At 49.2% G+C, this 26,626-nt stretch overlaps 1 long non-coding RNA gene across 1 annotated transcript; it reads right to left on the bottom strand.

The window, feature by feature from the left end:
* Positions 1–9,505: 9,505 nt before the first annotated feature.
* On the bottom strand, positions 9,506–15,154 carry LOC141579811 (uncharacterized). The gene is made up of 3 exons (XR_012511823.1): positions 14,995–15,154; positions 13,633–14,766; positions 9,506–13,313 (listed from the first exon to the last, which is right to left on the bottom strand). It is a non-coding gene; the product is annotated as an uncharacterized LOC141579811 (long non-coding RNA).
* Between the last annotated feature and the right edge of the window lie 11,472 nt (positions 15,155–26,626).

Here is a 26,626-nt window from a genome sequence, read left to right on the forward strand (position 1 = left end):
ACCAGAGTATTTGTCAATAAACTCTCACTCCAAAGATGGTAGGAATGATCCTAGAGAAGTCTCAGAATATTCGGATTTATTGAATTGCATGCAGCTCTGAAGCATTAGTAAAGGTAACTGGAGCTTGACCTGGAGACGGAAAGACACGGTGCTTGAACATCCCAAAGCAAGTTTGTTCTGTGGCGAGAAAGTAATGAGCCTGTCAAGAGTCCTTTGTTTAATTGGGTCTCATGATGTCATGCTTGAAGCCTTCCTCATTGAAACTTGAAGAAAAGTAAGTGTATATACTCAGGACATTAAGCTGGATTTTCAAATGCAATATATTTATATTAAATACTGATGCCGATTTAATGAGACTGACCATTTCTTCATTCCGGAACTAATCATTAAGAGGTCCTCCGTCGTCTGGCTCCAGGAATAGAGTGAGTCTCCACAAAGCTAGGTGGTCCATCTCCTTTCACAGAAGATTTTCTGCGGGATGGGGGATGGGGAATAGCTCAGTTGCAGAGCGCATGCTTAGCAGGCACGAGGTCCTGAGTTCAATCCCCAGTACCTCCATTAAAAAAAAAATTTTTTTTTCTGGAAATTTAGCCCTGAAAACACTGGCCCAGAAAGGAGCCCTGGGCCCAGTGGAAATAAATGGCAACTTGGGGGAAGCAGCCTGTGGTCCAGTGGTGGCCTTGCCTCCTGGGGACAGTTCCCATCCATCCCAGGGCTGGTGAGGAATCTGAGGGTCCCTGCAGTGAGCCAGAATGCCCAGATTCCAGGGTGTATGCACACAAGATAAAAAGGGCAGATGACACTGGGTACCTGAGAAGGCCTAAGGCTTCTTTAATGGACACTTGGGTTGGGAAATATAGCTGTTTGGTTTGCAGTTAACAAAGAAATGGTCTTTATCCGAGAAGTGTCCTTTAGAGCTTTCGAACAGCTCTTTTCCCAGCAGATAGAATACGCATGTCTGTCCATGGCAGGCTCATAGAGTTGATATTCAGTATGTGGTGCCTGAACTAAAGAGTCCCTTTTTCTCTCTCTCTGACCTTTGATGGAGACTGGGAGAAACGGGAGCGCTCCCCACAGAGGTGGAAGGTTGCCGCCGCTCCACAAAAGCTCCTGAAAGCAGACATTCAGTCATTTGGCTGGACTACAGCTCCGCACAGCTGGCCTGGCTTCTTGCCTCCTTACATCTGAAGCCTGTCTTTAGAGAGGGGTTTCTCCGAGAGAGGGGCTCCTCTTTTAAAATACGAATAGCCCTGGGAGGCCATCCATCATGCACATGTTGGTTTGAATCCCTGCATTCACAGGCTTTCTTCGCAGCCCAGCTGAGATGCAGGTCCTCAGACAGGATTGTGATGGGGGAGGCAGTGAAGGGGGTGGGGGGACATCTGCTACTTGGAGCATCATCCAAGCAGAGGACTGAGCCTGGAACACAGCACAAGAGCACGAAACATGGGTATATGGACTTGGGGGCTGGGCATAATCGCCTTGGGCTGTATATTTGGCCTCTCTGGCCTCCTGAGAGCTCACTGAAGGCCCCAAGGTGTGCCTGGGTGGTGGCTTGGTTTGCTTCTGGGTTTTTCAGAGGCCTCAGACTTCCACCTGTGTTTTGCCCTCCGTCTTACGGGAGCTCTACCATTCTGCCTCCCAGGTTACAGAATCAGGCAGAGCAGACACATCCGGGAGGTGATTCCCTAGGCTTTCTGCCTGAGGGCAACGCCTTTCAACTTTGGAAATCCACGCCTCCACGGTCCCTGAGCCATGTCTCTGGTGAAGTGAGCAAATCAGATTATTTTTCACACCCTTTTCAGTTTGCAAAGAGAGCTCTTGCCCTGTGCTGTGGGCCTTGTCAAAAGAGAACTCACAACACTGAGAGGCCGCAACACTTACTGGAGAGACAGCGCTGGTCTGGGCGCCCTGGACAGCCCAGCAAGCCAAGATGTGAGTTCTAGTACAAGAGCTTTGGAATTCCCGAGCCCCGTCCTGGTGACGACTGAAACGAGACCGGAGCTAGCCTCTTAAACCCAGAACATTCCTCTCGTGGAATAAGAGTGCTGGGCACACTTCTACAGGGAAGTTTCCTGAAGTGTCTGTAATTCAGCCTTTAGGAAGAAGGTGTTATGTAACAGTTTCTAAAAGCCCTTAAGTATTACTGCCTTAGCACTAAAATAATCAAGGGCCTCTGCGAAATGAGTGTGGCCTCTATGTGGAATCCAAAAAAAAGACACAGATGAACTTATCTACAAAGCAGAAACAGACTCACAGACATAGAGAACAAATTTATGGTTACCAGAGATTAAAGCGGGTGGGAAGGGATAAATTGGGAATTCGAAAATCGCACCTCTTGGGAAGTGATGGAAATGTTAGCTATCTTGATTGTGGTGGTTTAATAGGTGTCTGCATCTATCAAAATTCATTGAAGTCTACATCTGAAATATGTGTAGCTTAGTGTACACGAGCCTCACCACAATAAAGGTGTTAAAAAAATTCTTTTTCCTCTTCTAAGGAAAACCAGGGCTGGGTTGTTTTGTTTTTTTGTTTGAGATGTAATTGACATATATCATTATTTTAGTTTCATGTGTAACAGCATAATGATTCAAGATACATATATATTGTGAAGTGATCACCATATGTCTAGTTAACATCTGCCACCACCCGTATAAGGAGAACCAGTCTTGCATTTCCTGAGCCTTGCTCTGCCAACGACCTCCTTCCCCGCCATCACTGCCATCCCCAAAGTGCTTATAAATAAAGACCATGACATCGGTTTCCTCTTAAAACCACTTCAGCTCCTCCCTATGATGATCTAACTTGTCCTGTCATTTGGACATCACTAAATCAGACGGTCCCACCCAGGGCTCCAGGAAAGAGGTCATGTGGCTGTCACCCTGGAAATATCACACAAGTCAGATGTGCCAAGGGATGAGCAGAAGGCAGGGAGAAACTGATCTCACGATGGGAACATTCACCCTGCCTTCTGTGGTCAGACCCACCCCTGCCTCGCCGGAGCTCCCAAGGAACCCACACTCAGCTCTGTGTGGTGCGGGCTCAGAGTCGAGGGGGTGGCATGGATTCCTGGATCTGCCCCTGCCGGCCCTGTGACTTTGGGCAAGTTTCCTGTTCTCTCTGAGCATTGCTTTTCCCACCTCTGAGATAAGGGTAATAATCCCATATCTCAGGGCTCCTGTGAGGATCGGAATAAGGTCAGGAAAGCACCTTATAAACAGAATGATGCCCAGTTCAACAAGCATTCATTTGGTGTTAGGCTCACAGAGGGACGTGGCCCCTTGGAAATGGAGGGTCTCTTTGACCAGTCTTGTCTGGGGACCAGGACATCCTTAGGCGGCAGAAAGGACACAGAGCCCAGAGCAGCCCCCCCCCTCAGGATGAATGAAGTGGGGACCAAATAAAGGTAAATGAGAGGCAGGGCGGCAGGGGGTGCAGAGCAGACCATGGGAGGCCACTCAGCTGCAGGACTTCGTGTCCCTCCAGGACAGCACAGAGCCTGGGCTCCCTGTCTGGCTGCAGACGTGGTTGTGATCATGAAAGTGTTTCCTGGTCAGAGCTTTGTTTCTGTCTCTGGGTGCGGGAAGGTAAAATGACTTTTCTCAGGCATGCCTCCCAGTCGTTCCCATGGCAACCACAGGCTCCCTGTTGCGAGCAGTTAGCATAGGAGCTGTTTTAAAAATAAAGACTATAATAGAGTCCATCTGGGATGTCCTTGAGCCCAGGGGAGAAGCCCTGACCCAGAGGCACTCAGATATCCCTCGAAAGATTTGGTCTCTTTAGTCGGTCCCTTTTGGGGGTGACTGAGGAGTGTTAAGAAGCTAATTCTGGAGTCCCATGTTCTGGCATCTACTGGGAGAGTAATAAAAATTGTTGTTATTATTATTATTACTATTACACAAGATAATAATAGGTGGCTCTTATCTAGTACTTCCCATATGCCAGGCACTTCCTAAGCACTGTACGTAGATAAACTCATTAAATCCTCAACTTCATGAGACAGCTACTCTTATTTCTATTTTATTTAAAAAGCAAAGACAAGCAGTCTACCCTTGAAAAGAGAAAGCCAACGTGCCCCACTGAGGGGAAGAGAGGGCACACGGCACCCTGATGTCAGTGAGGATAGACCTGGGACCCGAGCACACCGGGGCATCATTGTGCCCACATCTACCTTCCCTGTTGTGGGGAAGAGCAGGAGTCCAGTCTCATTTGCCCTCAGCCTGGCCCTGAAATAGTGGTCAGTAAACTTGAATGCAGAGCTGTGGGCTGTGGGGGTGCCTGGTGGTCTCGGGAGGCGGGTCGTGGGCTGTCTCTCAAGGGTGGGCAGTCAAGGAGGCCCCAGGGGGAGACAAGGGTAAGAGGGGTCCTCACCAAAGCCTGAAGCTGGAACTTCCGAGGGGCAGCGGAGGTGGCAGGCTTGGCAGGACTGCTCCCCGTGCTTGGCTGCCACTGTCCAGCCAAGAATTTCTAAGCGAGGCCCAGCCCCAAGAAGCAGCCTTCTCCTCAGAGCCTCCAGGGCGGCCTTTTGGGCTGCTGAGGGGCTAACTCCGGCCCCGACTGGCCAGGGAGGCCAGTGGGCAGCCCCAGCCATCCTGGAGCCCAGAGTAATGACAGCTCCACAGAACAAGCCTCCTTATGTGAAGGGACTTCATGATGTGGCTGTTTTGTTTTGCTCTACATTTTTTTTTTCCTCCATGAAAATCAGCCGAGAACCTTCTTTTACCCAAGATTACAAGTTGGGTTGGTGATGAAAGGTCTGTGCCATGCAGAAGGAACCCTCAGGGAGAGCGTTCACATCTGCAAGCCCTTTTGTTGAAAATGGCTTACTCTGTGGCTTAAAAAAAAAGGAAATTAGCAAGAAAAATAGGGAAATTAGCAAAAGTATTGAATCATCTCAGCCTTTGTGCGGCTGCCTGGGATCTCCCGCTGATCGTTATGGCTGCCACACATTTCAACCCTACACACAAGCCAGTAAGACCCCCAGACTCAGAAGTCTCTAGAAGGCTTAGAAAAGATCAGCTGGCCCATGTTCCCAAACCCCGGCAAAACCATGCATCAGTAGGTCATTTTGCAAAGAACCTGGCACAGCATGGACTAGTTAATAGGATGGATGAATGGTTGAGTTAATAGGTGGATGGCTCAGTGGGTTGATAGGTGGGTGGATGGGTTGAACTGGAGAAAGTCTACCTTATTTAAAGGACCTCAGGGAAAGGAGAGTCTCAGGGCTCTCATTAATACCCACAGCAATAACAACGTAGCAGAGGTAGAGCCTCCCCTTTAGTCTGAGCAGGAATTTTGCCACACCTGCTAGCGCGGCAGCCTAGGACCACTCCTAATCCACTTACATGAAAGACGAGGGACCTCGTGGAAAGGATTTCATCCCAGCAGAAGAGCAAATCAGACACACAAGCTTGATCCTATAACAAAATCTTAGTAGTGGCAGGGGCAGGGATGCAGTGTGCTGGTGAACATGAATTTGTGTCCAGATCAGCCCCTGGTGCCAAGGAGATATCCAGGCAGCTGGGCCCAGAAGACACAGTGATGCCCAGCAGAAACCATTCTTCATAGGTACATGAGACAGCTCCACATGCCACTTAGCAAGGCACAGAAGCCTTGGCAAAAAAGTGCTTAAGCTTGTGGGCATTAGATTCAAATCATGACTCCTGTACTAACTAGTTTTCTGTCCTAGGGCAGGTTTTTTAAAAAAAATGTATTTCTATTGAAATAGAATTCAAATACCATAAAATTCACCATTTTAAAGCATGCGATTCTGTGCTTTGGCATACATGCAGACAGTTGTGCAAACATCATCACTACCTAATTCCAGAATATTCTCATCACCCCAAAAGGAAATCCCACACTCATTAGCTGTCATTCCCCATCGTTCCTCCCCTGGTCCCTGTCACCACTAATCTATGCTTTCTGTCTCAGTGGATTCTCTATTCTGGACATTTCATGTAAGTGGATTCATACAATATAGGACCTTTTTTGTTTCTTTCTTTCTGTCATTTACCATAATGTTTTTAAGATTCATTCATGTCATATCATAGATCACTACTTCATTCTTTTTATGGCCAGATAATATTCAGTTGTACAAATATACCACGTTTTGTCTGTCCATTCACCAGTTGATGGGCATGTTGGCTGGTTCCACTTTTCAGCCAAGGTGAATGATATTGCTATGAGCACCCCTGTACAAGCTTTTGTGTGGACATATGTTTTCAGTTCTCTTGGAGTGGACTTGCCAGGTCATATAATAACTCTGTGTTTAACTTTTGAGAAATTGTCCAAATTTTTTCCAAGGCAGCTGGACCGTTTTATACTCTTACCAGCAAGATGAGGGCTCCAATTTCTCTGCAGTCTTTCCAACACTTGTTATTTTCTGTCTCTTTGCCTATAGCCACCCTACTGGATGTGAAGTGGTATCTCATTGTGGTTTTGATTTGTGTTTTCCTAGTGACTAATGATATTGACAATCTTCTCATGTGCTTATTGACCATTTGCATATCTTCTTTGGAGAAATGTCTACTCAAGTCCTTTGCTCCCCTCCTTTTTTAAGCTGCCTATTTGCCTATTGCTGAGTGATAAGAGTTCTTTAAATTTTCTGGGTACTGGACCATTATCAAATATATGATTTGCAGTGATTTCCCTCATACTGTGGGTTGTCTGCACTTTATTGATTGTGTTCTTTAAATCAAAAAAGGTTTTAAATTTTTTCTTCTTTTTGTTTTTAAATTTCAGGGGTGAGGGACTAATTGGCTTATTTATTTAAGTATTTTTTAAATGGAGGTACTGGGGCTTGATCCCAGGACCTCATGCACGGCAAGCATGCACTGTACCACTTGAGCTATATAACCCCTTCTGAAGTTTTTTAATCTTGAGGAAGTCCAATTTATCTGTTTTTGCTTTGGTTGTGTATCTAAGAAACCATTGCCTTATCTAATGTTATGGAGACCGACGCTTATGTTGCCTTCTAAGGGTTAGTTTTAGCTCTTACATTTAGACCTTTGATCCATCTTGAGTTAATTTTTGTGTATGGTGTGAAGTGAGGGCACAACTTCACTCTTTTACAGGTGGATATTCAGTGTTCTTAGCACTACTCGTTGAAAAGACGATTCTTTCCCAATTGAATTGTCTTGGCATCCATGTCAAAAATTAAATGACCATAAATATACGGGTTTATTTCTGGACTCTCAATTCTATTCTAGTGATCTAGATGACTATTCTCATGCACATAGTTTTGAATATGAGTCCTCTAACTTTGTTCTTCTTTTTATGTTATTTTTGCTATTTCCAGATCCCTTATATTTCCATATGAATTTTCAGATCCACTTGTTGTCATTGCTAGAAGAAAAAAAAAGAAAAAGCCACCTGGGAGGATTGCATTAAATCTGTAGGTCACTCTGGGGAGTGTTGCCATCCAACAATCTTAGGGCTTCATGAACACAAGATGTGTTTCTACTTTTTGAGGACTTCCATGTCTTTCAGCAGTGCTTTGTAGTTTTCAATGTAAATGTGTATAAGACTTGCATTTCATTTTTATTCCTAAAGGATCTTATTCTTTTTGACGCTATTGTATGTGAAATTATTTTTTCTTATTTTTAGATTATTCATCACTCATGTACAGAAATACAGTTGAGTTTTGTACAATGATCTTGTATTTAGTAACCTTGCTGAACCTGTTTACTAGTTCTGATATAAGTTAAAACGCCACAAGGCTCATTGTTCTTATTAAGATTCAGCCATTTTTCCTAAGTAAATACTTCCAATTCTTGCAAGTGTTTGGTTAATTTCCATTGTTTTGAAAAGGTTGATTCTGACCATTTTTGCCAGTGTTCTCAGTGCTTTTATGGAGGAGAGAATTTTCGGAGGTCCTTACTCCACCAATTTACTGACATCACCCTTCTTACGGAAGTTTTTTATACCTCCATTGCCTCAGCTGTAAAATGTTTTGTTATCATCCCACAGTTTTTGGAGATGATGAGTAAGATAATGTGGTGAAGCACATGACACCACCTGGCACGAGTGCGTACGCAGGAAGGCTCCTATCGCTAGAAAAAGAGGAAGGAAGTGTCCGTGAAGATGTAGTGGCCGTCTCACCCTGTTCCTCATCTCACAGCGGTGCAATCCTCAGACAACCACGCTGATGCCCAACAGCCCCCCTGCTAGACCCAGCCTGGGCTTACTCTCAACTCCCCACACACCAAAACTTCCCTTTCTTTCCTGTCTCCCTGCCTTCCCCAAGCTCTGCCCACCTGGGTGTCTGATCTCTGCTGGGGGGCAATGTGCTCACGTCTAATAAGCCGCCTTTCCAGGTACCGTAGGCGAACTCAGACGAATCCAGCTCTGCTCACAGGTCTGAGTGAGGTTCACAGCCACAGCCATCTCCGGCCGTGGCCGGCCTGGGAGGGGCAGAAAAAGGCAAAAAACCTGTTCCTCTCAAACCACACCAGCTCCATCCACCTTTACCTCACGCCTGGCATGGCCAGGGGGACTTCCTAACCAGGTTTATGAGTGATGCTAAAAAGCCTATACCCGAAGGTTGTATGTTCTGTGGTATCAACCAGAGAGAGCAACTGAGTGATCGCGAGAAACCTCAATGCCCCCTGCCAGCCCTCCATGCAGGTCAGCCACCTCAGCCTCACAGCCGCCCTGGGGGTCAGTTAGTTAGCAGGGTGTCAGGCCCCCAGAGGACGGGGTGTTCCTGCAGCCCCGTCTCCCAATGTTCCACCCACACCACACACTCTAGGCCACCAGAGTTCCTGACTGACCTCACGTCTGCTGCCCCATTTGCTGGACACGCCACCCCCCCGTCTATTTGCCCCCTAGTCCTTCAAAGCTTCACTCCTTTGACTTGAGAGACTTTCCAGAGAGCTTTCTTGCTAGTTCTCTGCTTCATAGGTTTATTCGCCCATTCCACCTATATTTCCTGAGCATCTGCTATGTTTCCAGCACTGACCAGGGTGAGGGATCCAGCAGTGAACTTGCTCTCACGGAACATACATTCAAGTGGCAAGAGCCAAAAAATAAACAGAAAATATGTAGGTAGTGATAAGCTCTAGGAATAAAAATAAAAGAAGGTGAGGGTTGGGTTGGAGGGTACTATTTTTAATTAAGTGCCCAGGGAAGCCTCTCTGATAAGAAAACAATTGAGCAGAAATCTGAAGGAAGTAAGGTCCCGGGCAGAGCAAATATCCAAGAGAAGAGCGTTCTAGCCAGAGGGAACAGCAAATGCAAAGGCCCTGGGGTGGAAGTGCGTTTCACAAGCTTAAAGAACAGCAAAGTAGGCCAGTGTGGCTAGACTGGAGTTAGCAAGGGGGAGCATGTCAGATGACGAAACCAGAGAGAGAGTAGATCCCAGACTATGTGGGGCCTTATACAGCACGGTAAGATCTTTGGATTTTGCATAAGTCTGGAAGCCAGTGGAGGGTTCTGAACAAAAGAATGACATACTCTGAATTACATTTTGGATTTTTTTTTTAATTTTTATTATCATCATCTATTATTATTTGCCAGTGGGGGAGATAATTAGGTTTATTCTTATTTATTTATTTATCTTAATGGAGGTACTGGGGATTGAACCTAGGACCTTATGTATGCTAAGCACACACTCCACCACTCAACTAGACCCTCCCCACCTTTGAATTACATTGTGAAAGGATCACTCAGACTGCCATATTGAGAAGAGACAGTAGAGGACCAAGGGTGGAATCAGAGAGACCAGTTAGGAGGTGGTGGCAATAATTTACACATGGCAAGATAGTAGCAGGGCCCTGGGTAAACAGCAGAGGTGGAGAGAAGTGGTCAGAATCTGGACGTCTTCTGAAGCTGGAGCCAATAGGATCTGCTGGTAGATTAGACTTGGAATGTGAGAGGCGGCTGGGAGTCTAAGATGATGCCAAGGCTTTGGGCCTGCAAACCTGAAAGCAGCAAGTTGCCACTTAGCAAGATGAGGAAGCCAAGCAGATGAAGTAGAATGGATGAGGCTGGAGCCCACACTTCCTGTCTCCAAGGCCGTGCTCCTCCCTCATGGCACAAGGCCTCAGCTGTGGCCTGACATCCTTTCTGCAGAGTTTTCCTGAGCTGTCTACAGACACCTGCAGGTTTTAGCCTTTGACTCTCCATGGCTGTGGACCGGAGGCACTTTGGGCATCTCCAACCAAGATCCTCTTTCCTCAGGTCACATTGTCTGAATACTCTGGGAACCAGCAGAGTTTGTCCAGGTCCCAGTGGCTGAAAAATGCAACGCCCTGGACACCCACATGTGCAGACCCAGAGCTGAGGCTTCGACAGCTCACGCAGGGCCAGCAGAGGACGAGGACAGGGCGTCAGAGCGGCAGTTCTCTGTCTTGACGGCTATGGGCATCCCCTAGGGGCACCCTGGCCAATTCATCAGACTGTCTGCAGGGGCCGGGGAGGAGCCCAGCATCTACGATTCTCAGTTTCCCCGACAAGGTTGAGAACCACCATGTGGGGTCAACAAGTGCTTCCCCTCCAGGGCCTCCTGGTATTTGCAGATCCAGTTGTGCTTAGCAAGAGGGGTGGCTCTCTGGGGGGACAAAAATGCCCTGTCCTTACAAAATCAGGGGAACCAGGCAGAGGCTGCAGAGCACCCTTCTGCTCAGGACTGAAACCGACTCTGTCTCCCCAGGAAAGCACTGAGGGTCACATAGCCTCACTCACGTTGCCACCTCCAGACCTGCTTTGAAGGTGAGCCTCATTCAGAAGTTTTCTTTAATGCCACCCAGCCGAGCCCTCCTCTGTGTTGAACATGGCCAAGAAGGAAGCAAGCTCAGGGCTGAGCCGGGTGTTGGGGTGTCTCCCCTCTGGACACTGGGACAGAAGTGGGTGGTGGCCGGGAACCTGAGGAGGGTGAGAGCATGAGGATCCCCGAGGCACAGTGACTTGGAAACAGGCCAGGTTTCAACTGCAGACCCGGGAGCCAGAGGACCGGCTCGCCTGTGATGCCCCGGTCAGCCGTTCCACAGGCGACAGACAGAGGAGCCATTCATCCCTGCGCGCAGCTGGGACCCCTCCCCGGGCATCCAGCTCCCAGACATTTTTGTGGACGGAATGCAAAGAACTTGATGAAGGTGAGATGAAATGAGAAACGTTTGTGACTTGGAAATTGCGAACATCTGGCCTGGCCAGCTCACCAGAGCGAAGGCCCTTTGTCACTAAGGAAAGGGATCCCCAAGGAGCCGGGGGGTCGGGGCGCAGCTGCTCCCTCCACACCCACCTCCCCGCCAGCCCGCAGGAGCCAGAGACTGGGATGCAGGGATGGCAGGGAGAGGGTGTCGTTACCAGCCCACCTGGACACAAACCCCGAACCTGCCCTGACAGCCTGTGTGCCCCTGAAGTGCCTGCTGAATGTGTCCTCAGGCTCGTCCAAGAGGATCAAGTGGATGATGTGAGCGGAGGCTGACACAGGAAGGTGTCACGTTGTCTCCTCCGGTGCCCCTCGCTTGCCCGGGGACCCAGTATTTGACAGACTCACTCACAGCTGAGTCAGGTTGTCCTCCCCACACCTGGAAGACTTCCTTTCTGTGGATTCAGGAGGAGGAGAGTGAAAGGACCACATGAGAGTCTGAATGTTTGTGTTTCCCCAAAATTCACATGTTGAAATCTTACCCCCAGTGTGATGGTATTCAGAGGTGGGGCCTTTGGGCAGTGATGAGGTGATTAATGCCTTTATAAAAGAGACCCCAGAGGGCTCTCTCACCCCCTTTGTCAGATAAAGATGCCACAAGAGGATGGCCATCAATGAACCAGGAAGAGGGCTCTTACTAGACATTGAATCTCCTGGCACCTTGACCTTGGACTCCCCAGGCTCTAGAACTGGGGGAAATAGACAGGTTTTGTCTAAGCCACTTCCATGGTATCTTCGTTATAGGAGCCCAAGCAGACTAATATAGGCCAGGATGGAGCCAAAGCCTGACTTTGCAGAGGACACATGGGGACAGGTGTGGCTTCAGAGTCAGGTCCAATGAATGCACAGCAAGTTGGTTGACTGGTTGACCAGCACTGGTCCCAGAAAGATCACTGTGTCGCCATTCCATGGATGATGATGTGAGGTCTGGAGAAGCATTTAAAGCTGTTGCAGTCACCTCCTTGCCTGTCCAAGTCAGTGACAAGAGGGGGAAGGAGCAAGGGACAGCAGTTCTGGGATCTCGCACATCTACAAGGCAGCATCACTTGATATGACTGCGGCTCCCGCCTCCTTCCAAGCAGACTTCAGATTGGGTCCCTTTAGTGAATTAAAAATGCCCACAATTCAGAAAAGGGAATCCTCCTACACTGTTGGTGGGAATGTAATTTGGGGCAGCCACTATGGAAAACATTATGGAGATTCCTCAAAAAACTAAAAATAGACTTATTAGATGATCCAGCAATCCCACTCTTGGGCATATATCCAGAGGAAGCTCTAATTTAAAAAGATACATGCACCTCAGTGTTCATAGCAGCCCTATTTATAATATCGAAGACATGGAAGCAAACTAAATGTTCACCGACAGATAACTAGATAAAGAAGACATGGTGTGTATATGCATACAATGGAATACTACTCAGCCATAAAAAGAATGAAATAATGCCATTTGCAGCAACATGGATGGACATGGAGATTATCATACTAAGTGAAGGAAGTCAGCCAGAGAAAGAAAGACAAACACCATATGATATCACGTATATATGGAATCTAAAAAAAATGACACAAATGAACTTATTTACAAAACAGAAAGACTCACAGACACAGAAAACAAACTTACGGTTACCAAAGGAGAAACAAAAGGGGAGGATAAATTAGGAGTCTGGGATTAGCAGATACAAACTACTATACATAAAATAGATAAACAACAAGGTCCTACTGTGGAGCACAGGGAACTACATTCAACATTTTGTAATAGCCTGTAATGAAAAAGAATATATATGTGTATAACTGAATCACTATGCTGTACACCAGAAACTAACACAACATTGTGAATCAATTATATTCGATTTTTTTTTAATGGGCACAGTTCTTTGCTGTTCTGTCATCAGGATGCGGAGTTGGTTTCCCTCCTGTGAACGTGAGCTGCTCCATGACCGCTTAGCCGTCAGAATGTGGTAGAAGTGATGCTGGGCTGGTCCCTGGCTAAGCCCTGGGAAGGCTTCTGCTGTGGCACTTTGGGGAGCCTTGAGCCTTCAGGTAGAAAAGCCTGGCTCCTCTGCCAGGAAGCCCACATGGAGACCTTGTGGGGGTGGCCATATGGGAAGTCCCACGGAGAGGCCACTGGTCCTCAGGCCCCGGGAGACTCCGACCTAACATCATCTGACTGCAACCACACGAGAGACCCCAGGTGAGACCAGCACAAGAGCTACCTGACTGAGCCCGGGCAACCCACAGACCCACGGGCAGCAATGAAGTGCTCTCTGTTTTAAGCCATCACGTCCCGGGGGGAAGGAGGGGGTTGGTTACACATCAGTAGATGACTGCAGAAGTCCCCCTCCTGTTCTCAGGTTACCTTCTGCTGCCCCAACTAAGAGATAGGCCCTACAGTCAAAGATCCCCCACACCCTCGCTTCCCCCATCGGGGTCCCCTGAAGGGCCTCACCACAGAGCCCCTTGGGTATACACACACTTCTTCAGCTCACCTCAGACATGCTCCATGCCACGCAGTGTGTAGGTGCAGAGGCCACCGGGATCCGACGCACCTGTTGTGAGATCGCATGTGCCCGATCCTGGTCCTGGTCTTTGCAGAGAGGCTGAGACCACTAGCGAAGCTCGTCCCTCCCTCGTGCCCTCCCCGACTCACCTGGGTCCTCCTCCAGCTCAAATCCTCAGAATCACTGTCTGTCCTCCTGCTAACGCTCCTTCACCGTGGACAGTGTTCCCTCCCTCCCGGGAGCCCCTCCAGGTCAGGGCAGGCTCCCCGCAGCCCTGATCACGCACTCGGCCTGCTGGGCTTCCTCCAGAGCCTCCTGCTTCAGGGCAGCTGTAAGGGGCGGACTCAGCCTCCCCCTCCCCAGAGCAGCCTGACAGCCGTCCTCCATCCTCTCCTGCCCGCCATCCCCAGCCACCCACCCACCTCACAGAGGCCCCCGTCTTTGAGATAAACAGGAGGATGTTAAGAAGTGTCATTCTGCACCTGGGCCTGCACTCAGAAAATCAAAGCTCGCTCTCCAAAAGGGAACTTGGCGCCCCCTTCACTCAACTTAGTACCTGCCACGTGCCCCGCTCCGCTGTGAGGGCCGAGTGTGGCTGATAGATATTTTATGAAAAATTCCAAACATAAACAAAAGCAGAGAGACACATACAATAAACCCCCAAGGACCATCACCAGGGCTCACAGCCAATCTTGTTTCCTATCACCCAACGTCCATCTTCCAGATTCCTCTGAAGCAAATCCCAGAGATCATTTCATCTTGAACTATGTCAGCACCTAACTCTAGAAGCAAGGACTGTCCTTTCCAAACACAATAGTTCAGAGGTTTTGAGAAATCTCATCTGGGCCAGGCCGGGTCCAGGACTGCCAGGTAAGGCCCATCTGTGGAACGAGGCGGAGAGAAGAAGGGCTGGGCAGGCCCCATGTGTTAGTTCCTCTCACTTCTGGGCGCTGGATGGGACCTGACCGGGAGCCAGAGGATGGAGAGAACCACAGACAGACAGGAAGGAGCTCCCAGGGCTGACTGGGCTTGGAAACAGCGACTCCTCCCTTAACACCTTCCTCCGGCAGAGCTGCCCGTGAGGCCCTGGCATCCTTGAATGGCCTCAGAGCTGTGGACACCCTGGAGGCAAAAACAGGTCTAGTCGTCCACTGTCACCCCGAGAGTAATGCAGTGAATAGCCACCCATAGTGAGGGTCACACCCCAGTGGCCTCAGCCTTACCCCCCGCCCAGCACCACTACCTACCCAGAATGCCTAGCTCAGGAGTACTCAGTTTGATTATTTGTATCTTTCTTTATTTATTCCTCGAATTTGTCTTAAATCCCTTCCAACAGAGATGTTGACTTACCGTGTTAGAGAAATCAGAAAGTAGTGCACGGTGGGGGAAATTCTCTTTATGAGCCTCCAGTTTGTCTGCTGTAAGGGTTTTTGATCAAGCTTACCAGCAGTTTTGCAATCATAATTGTTGTTAAGGCTTCAAATATGTGAATTATTTAAACCAGAAGCCACTCAAGTAAATAAAGACTTAGCCACCAAAGCAAATAATTGTGGTATGTTGAGTGACTGGCTTCTGTGTAAATTCTTTTTTCTGTTTTTCAAATTTTTGTATTTATAGTTAAAAAAAAAAAAACCAAGAGACTGTCTCTGGGCTGAGGACAGGAATGAATCTACACATCGGGACGTTTTTCCCGTGGACTCTTTGAGAACAGAGGTCTGTTTTACAGGCCTTGACTGGAGATTCCAATCACCTCCTTATTCCATTTTTTTTTCTTTTTTTTTTTTTTTTTTGCATTCCTAAATGAGGCAAAACACCCTTCAGGATGTCCACAGTGTAGCAAAAATTATAATAGCTATGGCATGATTTACATCAGCCTGGAAATTCAGCATTTCCTGGAGCTCACAGGCTTGCCTGGGTCTCTCTTGCACTGATGATTTCAGCTGATTACGATTTCACTCCACTGTACCATCAGAAAACTGAAATGTTTTATTAGAGCCCACAGCCACAGGTGCCCAGAGGAGGCCCCTGGTTAATAACGTCAGGCCACAGGCAGGCTGGCCTGAGTCGCTATGGAAACGCTTACCCTGTGGCCAGGGCGCCCTGCCATTGGGTCCCAGCCTCGAGGGCCTTGTGACTGTGAGGAACTGCTCTGCCATTCTGGGGTCTGCACCCACTTGCAAACTGCTATTCCAGAACCCTGGGACCCTGTCCAGACAAAGCCCTGGGTGCCACAGAGGCCCTGTGAGAAGCCTCTTAATTTGAAAAATTAAAGGAAGGAAAATCTGACCTGAGGGCCCTGCGGCGGGGAAAGTCTTTGTTTCCCAAGGAAGCCAGAGTGAGTGGGGAGCCCGGGGCCTCCTCAATGCCGCGGAGGCCACAGAGCTTTCTAGGGTCGGGGCATTGCATCCCCACATGTGCCCAGCTCCAGTGCAAGGGTTTCTTCATAAAATGAGCCATGACTTTCGAAAGCAGAGAGCAGGACCATGAGATAATTGACTGAGAACAGGCCAGGCTGATGGAGAAATAGAATGAGGGACGGTGAGTGTCTTCGGCCCCTGCCAGGAGGCAGGGAAGAGCCCCACGTGAGGTGGAGGCAGGGAGGCCGGGACAGGGTTACCGGTTGGCCTCGAGGTTAACCTGCCTCTCACATCTGTGCCTGGAATCAAGCCTCTCTCAATCCCCAGGCCCAGGGCTGCCTGTCCCCATGGCCACATTGGGTGAAGGTGGCAGAACGGCCTCCTCCAGCAGCAGCACCTCCCAACTGTCCAACTGTCCCCAGTCTGTCAGCCTCTCTGCTCCGAGTCTCCAGCTCTAACCCCGCCCAGGACGGGGGAGAAAAGACTCATGGCAGAGACTGAGTCACAGCAGGAATCTCCTTCAGACAGAAGATGGGAAGTTTAACCTTTCTGCTTCCCGAGCAGGGCTGTGAAAAGGAAGACTGTTTGAGGGATGGAAACTCCGGGCGCACACTGGGCTTCGGGACGTGATGGGCTCACAGGGTGGGGCGGTGGGGGGGATCCCCAGAACCTCTGGCACAGGGGAGGTGTGCAGGACTCTGGGATCCCACAGCACCTGGATGGGGGCCCCAGCCGGGCCACTAGCTGCCCCCTCCCACAGTGGGAAACAAGGCCAGCCTCAGGGGTGCTGCCCTGGACTGTCCAGTAAGCCCGCTTGCTGGGCCCAGCCCATTCCATTGCCACCGCGGGGGCCTGGGGACTTGAACAGAAGCCCATGTCTGCCAACAGAGGGGACTTTGTCCCTGGGCTGGGTTGGGCTTTCTGCCCCTCTCCCTTCCTGAGGGGACAGGGCTATTGAGGGGACTTCACATCATTGTGATGTTCCCCTTGGCAAAACTGAAAATGTGAGAGTTCACGCTGACAGAAAATAGATGGCATTTTCTCTGCAGACCATCGGGCGCTGCTCAGAGCAGGCGGGCAGCTCCCCTCAGAGGGTCCGAGGTGCCAGTCCACCACCAGACGGTGTGGTGGACCCTGTCCTCCCCGGAGGAGGAGGAGACCTGGGAGGCCCAGGCAAAGCGGTGGCAGAAACTGCACCCAGAGGTCAGGAGTGAGCTGCCCGCTGAGGCGGTCCCGCTTGGTTCTGGAAGCAACAGGTGATCTTTGCCACAGCAGCTCCTGGGCTCTCCCGCTGGCCCCTATGTTCAAACTGGGGCCTCCATCTACCCTGGGACCTGCCCAGCCTGAGCTGGTGACAACTGTCACTTCCCCTCCCAAATGAAGCATCTCTCTGCATGGCATTGCGTTTCATCTTCGTGACATTCATTCAATCCTGCATTCATTCATTCATCCATCCAACAGATCATATGGATGGTCAGGCTCTGGGGTCAGAGAGGAGGATGGGACACATGGGGGCTGAGGATCTCCTGGAGAAGATAGGAAGTAAACAAATAATTTCCAAAGGGATGGGTAAGTGCTAGCAACAATCATAACCATTAATTATGAAGGACGCATGATGTGCTGGGCTTATATAAACTCGCTTAATCCTCCCGAATCTTAATTTTACAGAGAGGACTAAGTAACTTGGCCAAGGCCACACCACGGGAGGTGGTCGAGCTGAGGTAACAGCATCAGAAATGCCCAAAGCCTGCTCCCCTGGAGGCAGCCTTCAGCTTTCAGAGGCCCAGGGAGCCACTCAGCTGGGGCTGGCAGTCAGGAGCTGTGGGGCAGAAGCCCATGGGGGAGACCCAGGAGCCCCCCTCTGGGGGTCTGGCTGTTTGCAGAGCCGTGGCCTGTTCTGCAGGATCAAAGGCTGGTCCTTTCAGGATTTTAAGCCAGGCTGTAGGGAGAGGCAAACACCACTGACTTGGTTTCCACCCTCCCTCTGCCCTAGACACACAGGGGTCCTCTAAGCCCATCCCACTGGGCAGGGTCCCAAGGATCTAGAAAGTCAGGGTCCAGTTGCCAGGAAAGACCAGTCCCAGTCTGGCGCTTCCAAAAGCAACTTAGACAGCACTGTGCCTAAGGTCCTGGTTTTAGAGGAAAGGGGAAAAGAGCTTGGATGGGGGGTCAAACAGCCTGACCCTGGATCCCTCTTGCCAGCTGCAAAAGTTGATTAAGACACTTACTGTCACTGATCAAATGTTGGAGGTTGGGGGGAACCAAAGGCAGCTTCAGGGAGTTCCAGCTCCATCTTCCAGCCAGGAGCGTGTATGCTGTGAGCAGGACCAGGGACCAGGGGCGGGGAGCCTGAGTCGGGGAAAGTGCAGGTCAGATGGAGGTGAGGCTCTCCCGGTGGGAACATCTCCCCCGCCTATGAGATGAGCATGACTCAGGGGTACAAAGATGGAGTGAGTGTTGAACAGAAGCCCCATTTGAAGCCAAAAGGAGAAGGGCATCGTTTGGTTTTCTTGTCGGACAAGTAAGATCAGAAGACAGCCACCCAATGGAGCAGAAGTCCAACAATCTGGGGCAGAACCAAAAATCAAAGGGCAACATATTCACCAAGGTAACAGCTGTCAGAAACAATGGAGGCATCGGGAAAGGGATGGGAGCGCTGCCAGTGTCACCAGTCCCCAGACCCTGCGCCTGTCCCTGCGGAGAAGCCAGGAGGCGCCCCGCGAACCTCTAGCGTGTGGCCCCGCCCCTCCTCCACTTCGAGATGAGGCTCAGCGAGGTGGGCCTTGGTGCTTTGGAGACATTGGTGAGAACTTTTTTCTGTTTCTCATCATCTCTCGCTTTGCTTGACAGACAAAACCAAACCATAAACCATGGCCTTCTGGATCGTGAAGCCCCATGTGAGTCATCCCCACAAAGCGCCTTAGCATCCAAGTGCTGGAAGGATGGCCCCGTGGGCAGGAGGAATTGCTCAATAATGAGAAAATCCAGTGGAAAATATCCCCAGCATCCAGGCTCCAGTTAAGCCGCCAGCTACTCTGGAGAGGCAGGCAGGGGCGCGTTGCTCCCGGTCCTGGGCTGGACGCAAGCATGCAGGTCCCCCTCCTCCAGCCTCAGAGCCCGGGGAGGCTGCACCTGGGGGAGCTCCCAGCCATCAGCCCTCTCCATCCCGCACCTGGGTTCTGTCCTCGCACCCCCTCCTTGTTCCCCAGAGCAGCTGCTCTCCGTCACCCCTTGGCTGCAAAGCGGGCACATAAGGAGGAGGCCTCCCGGGAGACTGACCCAGGAAGATTGGAGCCCCAGAAGGGGGCCAAGACAAGCTGCAGGAGCAGGCTCAGGCCCACTGGGCAAGGAAGCTCAGGGCCCCAGTACCTGGAGGCCTAGAAAGGCAGGCGTGATTTCCAACGAGCAAGGCTCCTTGGCCTCCAATTTCTCCTCCCATGGGTCAGGGTGCAGTTGGAGGAAAACCAAAGCAGCTTTCTCTAGAAGAGAAGCCCGAGCCCGGTTCTGGTTGCCCGACTCTAATGGCAATTCCATATGTGTGGGGAGAGTCATGTGTGTCCACTTCTTTTGCTCCCTCACACACACACACACACACACACACAGAAACTCAGCTAAGAGCCAAGAGATAAACAAGTCTTCACGCAACAGGCAAAAACTACACCGTAGCGGGACAGATTTTCTGTCCTTACTCAAGTTTTTCTTCTACGGTCTCACCTTTGGTGAGGAAAGGGGAGTCTTAAAATGATATTACATCAAAGTTGTGCCAAGAAACCTATAACAAAAAAGAATACGTAAAGGAATATATATATGTATGTATGTATCAATGAATTACCAGAAATTAACACATTATAAATTGATTATACTTCAATTTAAAAAAAAGTTGTGCCAAGAAAGAGTCACATCTGGGAGAGAGAATGTGTTGGCCTCCCCGATATGGTCTCCATGTTGACAACATGACCACTGTCCCCCTCCCAGGATGGGGGGGACAGGTAGCCCAGAGGAGGCCACTAGGCAGGAGTGGGTCACCCAGCCCCTTGGGGTTGGAGAGGGAGAGGAAGGGACACCCCAGGAGAACAGGTATGGACCTCAGCCTCTTTGTTCCTTGTTCTTTTAGGTGATACTCAGTCCAGTGCAGTCACAAAAGGTCACAAAAGAGGCTCAAGAAAACGAAGTTTACTATATCCACAGCCCCGGAGAGAGGGTCACTGCACACCATGTGGGGCCACAGGGAGTGGCAGTGCCAGTCAGGAGGCAGGAAACAGGAGGGAAGGGAGAGCATAGGTTATGGCCTTTATGGGAGTTTCCACGGGGAGGGCCAGGCAGGCAGAAGGAACAGCTGAGGACCAGTCACTCTGAATCGTGTCAGCAGGTTCTCACACACACAACATAATCCCCGTGACTCTGGGCGTCTTTGAGATTAGCTCCAAAAAAGAATGCGCTCTTTCTGGAAGTGGGTGACCCCTGAGGCTCCTCCAGGGATCATGAAGCTTTGGCAGGGGTGATGACCTTGGGCTGACCCATCAGAAATCACTGGTGGAACCCAAAACTGAACCCACACTGAACTAAGGCACCCGAGCCAACGCCTTCCCTCCACCCGAGCCTCGTGTCCTGGTGTTGGGGCTGTTATGGGAATGGTTCAGTTACTCCAGAAATATTATTTTAGACACAAGTGAACATATTTACAAAACAGAAATAGACTCACAGACATAGAAAGCAAACTTATGGTTACCAGAGCGGGGAGGGAGGTGGGAAGGGAAGGAATGAATCGGGAGTTCGAGATTTGTAGATACTAAGACTATATAAAAAATAAACAAGTTCATACTGTACAGCACAGGGAACTGTATTCAATATCTTGCAGTAACCTGTCTTGAAACAGAATATGAAAATGAATACATGTACGCATATGCATATGTATGACTGCAACATTATGCTGTACACAGAAATTGACACAACACTGTAAACTGACTATGCTTCAATAAAAAAACATATATATATCATTTCAGGATTGTTGCTCTTCTCAAAGAGCGTGGCCAAGACATCAGTACCACATGGCCCAAGGGTTGCTGCATCTCAGGCTTCTGAGAGGTTGAAAGAAGTTTGGAAGAAGCCCTGTCCCAGCCCATCAGAGTGGAGAGGTCACACCAATGCATCTGGCCTCAGGACCGTGGGAGGGGAGCCAGCCCCACCCAGCCCAACAGCCACAATCCGATGACGACTCTGGAGCTAAATGCAAACAGCAGGCACGGCCATATCCAGAGGGCTCTCACTGCTTCACTGAGTTCTCCCCATGACCAGGTAGACAAATCAAGACGATTCTGAGCCATCGCCCGGGATGACCGCGGGAGAACCGAGCTGTGTTGGATGGAAGGCTGCATGATGAGAAACCAGCTGGTCTTACTGGTCATCTCTGGGCCATGTTCACAGCCACACCTGCCACCTGCCCTTTTACCATGAGAGTGACGGCGCCCCATGGGGAAAGCTGAGAAGCGTGTCTGCAGGTGCAAACCTGTCCTTCTGGACTTCGGAGCAGAGATCCCCCTATATGATGAAATGACTTTCATTATGGTAACGAACTGAATAACAATGGCCAGAAAAAAACAGCAGATGGCATTGAACTTTGTCTTCGGAACTTTGCCAATAAGAATTCTTCATCAATAAAATGAAAAGCAACTCACTGAATGGGAGAAAAGATTTGCGAATCATATATCTCATAAGGGGATAAAATCCGAACATATAAAGAACTCGTACAACTCAATAGCAAAAGAACAAACAATCCAATTTAGAGCAGAAAATCTGAACAGACATTTTCCCAAAGACATACAGATGGCCAACAGGTAATGGAAAAATGGCGAGCATCACCTTTCATCAGGGAAATGCAAATCAAAGGCACAAGGAGAAACCTATTCTCCTTGGCTGTCATCAAAAAGACAAGAGCTGTGTTGGTGAGGGTGTGGAGAAAAGAGACGCCTTGTACAGGGTCTGGTGACAGCACTTGCCTCTTAAAATTGTGCAGCTGGGGGTGAGATGTGAGTGAGACAGGAGAGCAGGCAGCCTGGCCTCTGGGTCTGGAAGATCTCCCTCCTCCAGCTGCTGAGAGCCAGGGCAGTGCTGTGCTTCTGCAGCCCCAGGGCCCAGAGTGGGAGGCTCGTCTGTCAGAACTTCTACTGGGGGGAGGGAGGGCATAGCTCAAGTGGCAGAGTGTGTGCTTAGCAATTGCAAGGTCCTGAGCTCAATCCCCAGTCCTTCCATTAAATAAATAAATACACCGAATTATCTCCCTCACCAAAGAAAACTTCTACTCGGCCTCCCATGGAACAGTTACTCTCTTTTTTCCCCCTGTGGAAATAAATCTAAAATCATCCCATTCTCTGCTGCCCTTTAGAGTCCCAACACTGGAGCCCCTCCCAAGAAGGTCATGACCATCTCTGGAACTCGGTGGGGAGTGACCAGAGAAGGCGCCTTGAAGAGGGAACATGAGAACTTCTACCTAGAGACCAGGAAGGCACCAGCACGTGAAGGCAGCGAGGGCGGGGAGAGGGTGGAGAGGAGAGAGAAGGGTGAGAACATTTCAGGAAGCAGGAGGAGGCAGAACAAGTGTTGTGAGGCTGGCGAGGGCTTGGCATTTAAGGGAATTAAGTTCTGTAGCCTCAGGAGATGTGACTGGAGCAAAACAGCCTGGGAGAGCAGTGGAGGTGCAGTTAGAGAGGCAGGTGGGGCCAGGTCTTACGGAGTCCTGGAGGCTATGCCGAGGAGTTTGTTTAATTTATTTCAAGTGTAATGGGAAGTCATTGAGGGTTTTAAGTAGGGAAGATGTATAATCCAATGCTATATATTTTTAAAATCATACTAGCTGCTGTGTATAAAGGAATTGGAGGGAGGGCACCAGAGGGAGCAGGTGGAACAAGGAGGAAGATACAGCCATGATCCAGCTGAGAGATGAGGGCGGCTGGGATGCAGGCCATCATGGTAGAAATGGAGAGAGCAGGGAAGACTCACGATGCGTTTCAGGGGTAGACCTAACAGAACCCTCTGATGAATTAGGTGTAGAGGCTGAGGGACAGGGAGGAATCAAGGTTGACACCTAGGCTTCTGGCTTGAGAAACTGGATGGATGATGGTGTCATTTCCCAGGATGGGAAAGACTTAGATGAGGTGGGGGATGGGTTTGTGGTAGGATAGTAACAGTTCCACGTTGAACCTGGTAAGTTTGAATTGTCTGTGAGACAGTCAAGGGAAGTTGTCAAAAATGCAATCTGAGCGCCTAAAGAATTAAGTACAGTAATGAATTGCAAACCATTGAAAAATCCATGCGTTGGTACTGATAATAAATTGGAAAGGGAGGGAAGGAAGGAAGACAGGAAAGGATGGATAGGGAAGGAGGCTCTCACTTCCAGCCAAGCGTCAAGGGTCAGCAGGTCAACGTGTCAGGGTGCTGGAGTTGGAAAAACATCGCTTTCCAACCATCCTAGTTAAAGGCTGGATCAGGAGAGAATCACTAATGGGTGCTGAACTAAATTTTGATAAGGAACAGGATATGTGCATGATCTTAATGTGTCTCCCCACAGACCATGTGCTAGTTACAAGGCAAAAAAAAAAAAAAAAAAAAAAAAAAAGGAAAGGAAAAGAAAACAGTAATTCTACAGCAGAGAAATCAGACAGCAACCTTGACAAAGTATCAAAACTAGCACCATCAGAGAGGGACATTGTGTGTTTCCAGATGTGGTCCTCTAAGAAGGACACAGCCTAACTGAGGCTGTATTCCAGCAGAGGCTAAATAGCCCATGCGTGCATCTAATCATGAGAAAACATCACACAAACCCCGAATGAGAAGTGTTCTATTTTTTTTTTTTAAAGAAGGGGGAGGGACTGTATTTTTCAAAAATGTCCATGTCATAAAACACAAAGAAAAGCCACAGAAATGTTGTCAGATTAAAGGAGGACAAAGAGACATAACAATCACAAGCAATATCTGACCCTAGACTAGATCCTGTACTGAAGGTGAAAAAAAGCCATAAAGGACATTTTTTAATGAACTGACAAAGTTGAAATGTGAATGGTAGTGTTGTTAACTACGTTAAATTTACTGAGACTGATAACTGTGCTATGGTTTTGTGTAAGAATCCACTTCACCCCAAAAATCATTGAAAGAGCCACAGATGTATGCAGCTTTCCATCAGATGATTCAGAAAAAAATGCTTGTGTATGTTTCTGCGTCACACCCACACACAGATACATATGTACAAATGATGTAAACGGTTCACATTAGTGACTCTGGGTAAAGGGAATACAGGTGTTTTTATGTTGTTTTCATTTTTGCAATATTTCTATAAATTTGAAACTATCTGAAAATAGGAAGTGTTTTTAATCGCAATTGATTATACAAGTCTGGAGTTCCAAGGCAAGAGCAGGACTAGAGACAAATACAGAAGCCATCAGGACATAGGTGGTGTCTAAAGCCATGAGAACAGAGGAGAGCTACTGGAGGAGAACGTCAAAGATGAAGAGAAGGGCCAGGACCACATGCAGGGAACGTTGATATTCAGGGATCAGACAGACAAAGAAGAGCCAGCCAAGAAGTAGAGGAGGAAGTGGGTGGAAGGTAACCAGAGGGGTGGGGTGTCACGGAAACCAAGAAAAGACATTATTTCAAGAAGGAGTGGCTAACTGTGACAATTGTTGCTAAGAGATTGCCTAAAAGTAAACAGAGACAGGACCACTGGATTTAGCAAGATGGAGATCATGGGAGACGTTCACAAGAACAGTTTGAATGAAATCCTGGTGAATGAAGCCAGATTATAGTGATTTCCAGAGTCAATACAAGGCAAAGAAGCAGAACAGCGTCAGAAGCCTTTGAGGTCAGTTCCTATTGTCACTTCCCACCTTATCAGGCACCATTGTCCTCAGTTTGGTCACGAAGGATCTGTATCTTCTATGCTTGTGCCCCTGACCCACCTTGTGGGGCAGAGCCCATCTCTCACGATAGAAACCAAAAGTGCCAGCCACTGGCTACTCCAGCTCCCTGGCAGGTGGGCCAGGTAAGTGACCTGGGCTCCATCACTTACAAGAAGCAGCTGGGAGAGCTCAGAATGTATCCTGGCAATAGGCAGTGGTAGGATCTCCCGGTTCCTATGGGCAACAGGGGCCCTGTTTCCAGCCCACACCCAGAGCCCAGTGTTGGGGTGCTGGCAGTGGGCCCTCCAGCAGAGCAGAGGTCCTATGGCAGGAGTGGCGGTGCTCTTCCCGGCTATGCAGCTTCCAAACTGGGTGCCCCAGTGTTCTTGGAGATGCTGTGAGCTGCCCGATGTCTCGTTAATAAATTCTCTCTCTGTGTAATCATTCGGGGTCAGTTGCTTCAGCTTGCAACTGTGAACCCTAACTGAAATAGGATCTTGCATTTTCTTGGCCAAAGAGGAGATTCCTTTATGCCGTCTTGCCCAAATTCTGCCTCTTGAGGGTGTATCAAGTATCCAGTGTCCTTGGCCAACAGCCACTGTGGACAGTACGTCCTCTGAGTGGTCCCAATCCAAGGATATCCCTAAAACCTCCAATACCAAATAACTGATACCTAAGACCTCCAATGTCTCATGACAGTGGCCACCTCACTACCCCTGGAGCCAAATGCCCCGTGTGGATGTGTGTCCCTGCCTCCGACTTTATCTTGGCTTTCTAAAATACCAGCTCACCACCACCACCCCTTCTCTAGGGACAACTTGGAGCCTGTAGCTTTCTTGCTACTTTGCTGTTGAGTGTGGGAAAGCAGATAAGGGAAGAGCACATAGTTGAAATGCTTCTGGAAGCATCCAGTAGGTTTGTCTCTTACTAACACAGTTTTGCCATTGTCTGCCTGAAATCAGATCATGTCTGTCATCACCCCAGGCTGAAGCAGGATGAATGAGACCCTGTGGATGTGGGGAATCCTCAGTGGTCTCCCCAGCCACACTTGGCACAGAACCCAACGCAACCGAACAGACCAGCCAGGATGAATTTCTAACCATGACACTGACAAATGCCAAACCCATGAATGAGCGCCACCTCCTCAGTCCACTGAGTCTCCAGATTGTGGGTCTTTTCCTTCTTATATGACTGTGTCTGAGCAGCCTGATCCCTTCCCAGAAGCCTCCCCACACTAATTACATGTGTGGTCTCTGAGGGAGACTCTCGCTGACTGGGGAGCTTGGAGGCAGGCAGCACAAGACGGCAGGGGACTCTGTGCTGGCCTTGCTCCCGTGGGCATAAGATTCCCAGGTCAACATTCTCATCTTTCCCAAAGAACTCTTGTCATGTGCCTCATCCCACTGATGTACCACAGCTCCCCTCGAGGTAGGGAAGGGCATCGATTTCATAATCCAGTTTGAAAAAGTGAGGCATAGAGAGAGCAGAGGGGACTTTCAATGTGGCAGAGCCAGGCCATCTCGGGGCTCCTGGTGCCCGTTCTGGTGGTCTGTCCACGTTTGCAGTTAACAGCCCCGTCCACTGTGCCCGCCCTTTGGCTGACTAAAGCCTCCCGTTTCCTCCCTTTCTTCTTCTTTAAGCCATTAAATGAAGCATTCTTTGGAAGCAGCTCATTGTTCTGATTAGCAAAATCTAGACCAACAAAAGGATGCTGTAGCTTTGTCCCCTAAGACA

The sequence above is a fragment of the Camelus bactrianus genome, chromosome 14, assembly GCF_048773025.1.
Source record: "Camelus bactrianus isolate YW-2024 breed Bactrian camel chromosome 14, ASM4877302v1, whole genome shotgun sequence".
Classification (NCBI taxonomy): Eukaryota; Metazoa; Chordata; class Mammalia; order Artiodactyla; family Camelidae; genus Camelus; species Camelus bactrianus.